The 5,781-nt window shown below is 33.1% G+C and overlaps 1 non-coding gene across 1 annotated transcript; it reads left to right on the forward strand.

Annotated features, from left to right (window-relative positions):
* The first annotated feature begins 452 nt into the window (after positions 1 to 452).
* Positions 453 to 559, forward strand: LOC128284615 (small nucleolar RNA R71). Its single transcript, XR_008275039.1, has one exon. It is a non-coding gene; the product is annotated as a small nucleolar RNA R71 (small nucleolar RNA).
* The last annotated feature ends 5,222 nt before the right edge of the window (positions 560 to 5,781 follow it).

Genomic DNA, 5,781 nt, shown 5'->3' on the forward strand with positions numbered 1-5,781 from the left:
AATTTGGGTGGTTCCTCCAACCTACATTGTAAGTGTTATTATAAGGATTATTTTGAGGTCGAGAATTATTACCCATATAATTCATTTTCTCGTTCTCCATGTTAGGGCCGTAGAATGGATATTCTAAATTGCTCATTCCACCTCCACTTGCATCGCACTGCATTACTGGATGAACTTGTGTAGAACCAAGTAAACCATAAAATTTTCTATTCAAAAGTTCTACCTGATTGGAAAGCATAGTAACCAAATCAATGTTAAAAATGCTGGCTACTTTTTTCGGTTATGTCCTCATGACTTGCCACTGATAATTATTCAATAACATCTCTTCTATGAACTCATAAGCCTCTTCAGGTGTCTTATTATTGATAGTTCCACCAGTAGTTGCGTCAATCATTTGTCTAGTCGAAAGATCCAAACTGTTGTGGAAAGTTTGAACTTGTAGCCAAAGAGGCAACCCATGGTGAGGGCACCTTCTCAATAGATCCTTATATCTCTCCCATACGTCATAAAGAGTTTCTAAATCCATCTACACAAAAGAAGAGATATCATTCCTCAGTTTAGCCATTTTAGCTGGCGGAAAATATTTAAGTAAAAATTTTTCGGTCATTTGTTCCTAAGTGGTAATTGACCTTCGCGGCAACGAGTTCAACCACTGTTTAGCCTTATTCCTCAATGAAAAGGGAAACAACCGAAAGTGAATGGCACCGTCAGAGACGCCATTGATCTTAAATGTGTCGCAAAATTCCAGAAAATTTGCTAAATGATTGTTTGGATCCTCGTCCTGCAAACCATCAAACTGAACAAACCGTTGTATCATTTGAATAGTGTTAGGTTTCAGTTAAAAATTATTTGCAGTAACAGCAGGTCTAACTATACTCGATTCAATTCCTATTAAAGTAGGTTTAGCATAATCATACATAGTACGAGGAAAGAGATTCTGATCTACTGGATTTGCAGCAACCACAAGAGGTAACAGATTATTTTGATTTTCAACCATCTCCTCGGTATTAGTGTAAATATTGCCCTCTCACTCTTTCTGTAACACCTCGTACCCGAGACCGTTTCCGAAGTCGAACACGAGGTGCTAACGGACTTAACTCCTTACTTAAACAGCTCATACAATTCATTTTTAAAATTTCTAGATGAGCTGGCTAACTGCATCACAGTCACTCTAAAAATCATATCTCGAGTTCCAAAACTCAAAATCTAATTTCGTAAAAGTTTCCTAAAACTAGACTCATACATATATTTACAAATTTTTTTCTAGAATTTTTGGTCAAGCCAATTAGTACAGTTTATTAGTTAAAGTCTCCCCTGTTTTAGGGTTCGACTACTCTGACCTTTATGCATTACAACTTAGATATATCCCTGTACAGGGCTTCAATACTTATATCGTTTGTTTCTAATGAAACTAGACTCAAAAAGGAATCTATAAATATAAAGCATGACTTCTAATTATCTATGGTTAATTTATGGTGAATTTCCAAAGTCAGAACAGGGGATCCAGAAATCGCTCTGGCCCTGTTTCACGAAAACTTAAACATCTCATAAAATACAGCTCATATGGTCGTTTCGTTTCTTTCATATGAAAATAGACTCATCAAGATTCGATTACATAATTTATTCATTATTTAATTCCATTTCTAATATTTTTAGTGATTTTTCAAATTCACATCACTTCTTTGTCAACATCTATTTTAAGGTAAATTTTACCTATTTCATAGTTTTCATGAATCAACTAGTAATTTGACATACATTATTTCCAAGTATAATCACGATTAGCCATGACATACGTAGCACCAATAGGACCATGATTGGCCATTCAATGGCTAATCATTACCAAACATTTCCACACCACTTAATAACCATATCATAAGACCATATATACAAAATGATCATAATGTTATACTCAAAATATACAAGCCATTTTGGCATGGCTATCTGAATATACATTACCAAAGGATACTTAATTAACAACAAGGGTCAGCCCTATACATGCCATTATCAAGTTCAACTGAAGAGTACCAAAAAGTGGCTTAGATAGTGTGGATGACTTCGACTTTGACACCTCCGAAGTCGATGGTGACGAACAAAATCTATAATCTGAGAGAATTTAAGCAACGAGTAAGCGTTTGATGCTTAGTAAGTTTATAAGTAAGGAACTCATTTGAAACAAAACACAAAAGAAATAGCATTCATATGGATAAATAAATGCCTATGCACAAGATCACGTATTCATTTTAATTTACACTTTTATCAATAGGTTTATACATTCGAAGTCAAACTTAACTAAATTTCATTTGATTCAATTTCAAGTAGCTCGAGTGAGCTATAGACTTCATATAATCCTAAGAAATGGCCGGAAGAGCATTATTCGATTACGTAATCACAACTGACACTGTACCAAATTTTTTTCCAATGTATATACGATTCATACATGGTCATATTAGGGATTATGAGCACATTAATCGGAATTATTACAACAGAGTCGCACCTTTCCAAACATAAATACCTTCGGAATTTGGCTCAGATGTAACAACCAGCACAAATGCCTTCGAGACTTAACCCGATTATAATAACCCGCACGAATGCCTTTGGGACTTAACTCGGTTATAATAACCCGCACGAATGCCTTCGGGACTTAACCCGGTTATATTTTTTTTTCCAGCTCATAGCCTGCGGACCTTTAGTCCGGATAGATTCTATCAATATACATATCATCATTCACATTTCAACTCCAAAGTTATACTCAAATTCACATGTTCATAACACCATTACAGCTTAACTCCAAATGATCCTCACTATGAATCGCATACCCACATTAATTAATGAACAATTTTATTCAAGTGCCAACCAAAAATTTCGATTCATTTACCATATTCTTATAGGCATCTTTAATTATATATACTAGAAGAGCCTACTTAAAAACTTACCTCGGTATATTGAAACGGTAGTAGATTGGCTACTCTATTGCCTTCTCTTTTCCCCTATCCGACTTCGATCCTCCTTGCTCTTTAGCTTAATAAATACAAATAGATTTGTTTAATATCTTAACCCATATTGTTTACTCATAATTCACATTCGGCAATCACATAACAATTTCAATATGTATTAATATTTATAATTATGCCATGATTCAAACTTCATACTTATTTGTAACTGAAAATGGTAAGAACTCATCAAGCCACGATAGTCACTTATAACTCAACTCAAAATGATTTTATAACCCTAGTAACCGATCATTCATCTTATACTAGTTTCGCATACATAAGCAAAACTCACATAGTTTACTTCGTTTTCTTATACACTAGTGTAGCCAATGCGATTATTACCAAATAGATCATATGTGTATAACACTACTCATTTACATATACATTACCAATAACATTCTCACTCCTTAGCTAATGCTGATTGTCTATATAAGTCCTAATCATCTTCTTTGCATGTAACAACTTTCCAATTCAACTTAATGAAATAAAAAAAATATACATTAAGATCTAAGACCGAATTTTGAAATTTCCATAATCGGCACTTACTATAAAACAATTAATTCACAATCAATTAATATTACCTAGCTTATACCTAGATTAATAATCATCTAAACTATTTAAAACGTTCAACACCACTCATCTTTATAAACACATATTCGGCAAGGAAGAAAAATTGATAATTTAACAACCTTAGCTTAGCATATAATTTGCTTATAACACATTTTTAAGCATTTTTTTTCATCAACTCAAAACACACTCATCACTCACAATAACTAAGTTCATATTCGGCAATGGCCTCTAATATAATGACCGATTCTTCTCACTTAGCATCTAGTGTACACACATGATCATTTGTTTGATTCAAACACTTATCCACCAAAATTCATCCAAGTTAACAAGAACAACAACCACATTCTTTATTATTTACCATGACCGAAAACCATATTCATTCACGAAATATCAAAAATTTAACATGGGTCTAATAAGGAACTTAGTAATTTACTAGAATTTAACTAAAATTTCAAGAATTAACCAAAACTTCTTACCTTAATTAAGACTAGGATGACCGAATGATGTTCCTCCCCTAAACTTCTTTCACATTCGGTTCTTCAAGAAACAAAGATGAACACTTTGTTTTTATCACCCATGTTCTCTTTATTCTTTTATTATTATTCAATAAATAAAAGCCATTTAATTAACATATTGATAATAGAAAATATATATATTATTTATTAACTAGCAACATGGTGGCCACCAACAATAAAATGGGCAATTTAACATGCAAAACCATTCCTTTTAGTACCTTTATTATAAACCACTTTTAAAAATTACCCATCATCTTTCACATTTTTCACACATAAGTCCTATTTACAATTTCATATTCAATTGTCAAAATTAAAGCATAAAACCTTCATATATGCATGTGCACACACAATAAACATGGAGTATGACATTTAATTATTTTTCTGTGTCTCGGTTTTGTGGTCCCGAAACCACTTCCCGACTAGGGTCAAAATAGGGCTGTCACACTTTCTCTATGTATTGTAAGCTTCGATCTATTTCTCTTCGGTTTCTATGAGCTGTGCTCTCGATCTCACTATCAAAAAGCAAAGGTCCTGACGGGTTTCTTCTAGTTATAAACTATAAAAACCTGCCAGAAGTAAATAAAAGAAAATTTTGTAATAAAAACAAAAACAAAATTAAATTGCAATAAAAATAAAAAAAAATGGCTAAAGTAATAAAAATTAATCATTCCTAATATCTTAGTCCCCAGCAACAGTGCCAAAAACTTGATGGTAGCTAAACTAACTAAAAATTTGACTTAAGGCAAGCGCACCTATCGAACAGTAGTATAGTTATGGTGAGACCGGAAATATTGTATCCACGAGGACTAAAAGTACTAGTAATTACTATCTTTTTATTATCTAGCCTAACAATTAAGAGAGTGGTTTACCTAAGACTAGTTGTCTAATTAACTAAGATTACGACAGACATTAAAGTTGGAAAATACTTTTGGAAACCGATGGAAGAGACAATACCCAAGGAAGAATCCACCTAGACTTTATTTATTGCTTCTGAATTATACGATTTATTTACTTGACTTAATCCATAGAAATCCCTAATTTATGTTAATATCTCTCTCGAGACTAAGAACAACTGACTCTAGGTTGATTAATCGAAATCTCTTTCTAATTAAAACCCCTATTGTCGTATTAACTTGATCTATGGATTCCATTATTAGATTTGACTCTAATCCGGCAGATTTATGTTGTCCTATCTCTAGGATTGCATATAACTCTGCTTAATTATGAATGATCTACTCTTAAACAGGGACTTTTGCTCCACTGAATAAGCACATCAAAAACCTGAATTAATATCCGGGAATATTAAAGTAAGGGTTAAAACTCACAATTAAGAATAAGAACAAGTATTTATCATATAATTCAAATAGTAATAAGATTTATCTTAGGTTTCATCTCCCTTAGGTATTTAGGGAGTTTAGTTCATAATAATGGAAAACATCTCAAAATTGGGAAAGCAACAAAACATAAAGAAACCCAAAGAACTTCTAAGGAAATTGAGTGGAGATCTTCAATCTTGAAGTAGATCCTTCTTCCGAGATGATTCCGATGGTTGTCCTTGAGTATTTCTTGCCTTCTATTTTGCGTCTCTCCTTTGCTCCTCTTCTAAGGTGTTTAAATAGACTTTGGAATGCCCAAAATAGCCCAAAATTAGCCTTTTCCGAATAGAATTAGACTTGGGTCTCACAGGGACTCGGCCGTGTGCCACG

This window comes from Gossypium arboreum, chromosome 11, assembly GCF_025698485.1.
Source record: "Gossypium arboreum isolate Shixiya-1 chromosome 11, ASM2569848v2, whole genome shotgun sequence".
Taxonomy (NCBI): domain Eukaryota; kingdom Viridiplantae; phylum Streptophyta; class Magnoliopsida; order Malvales; family Malvaceae; genus Gossypium; species Gossypium arboreum.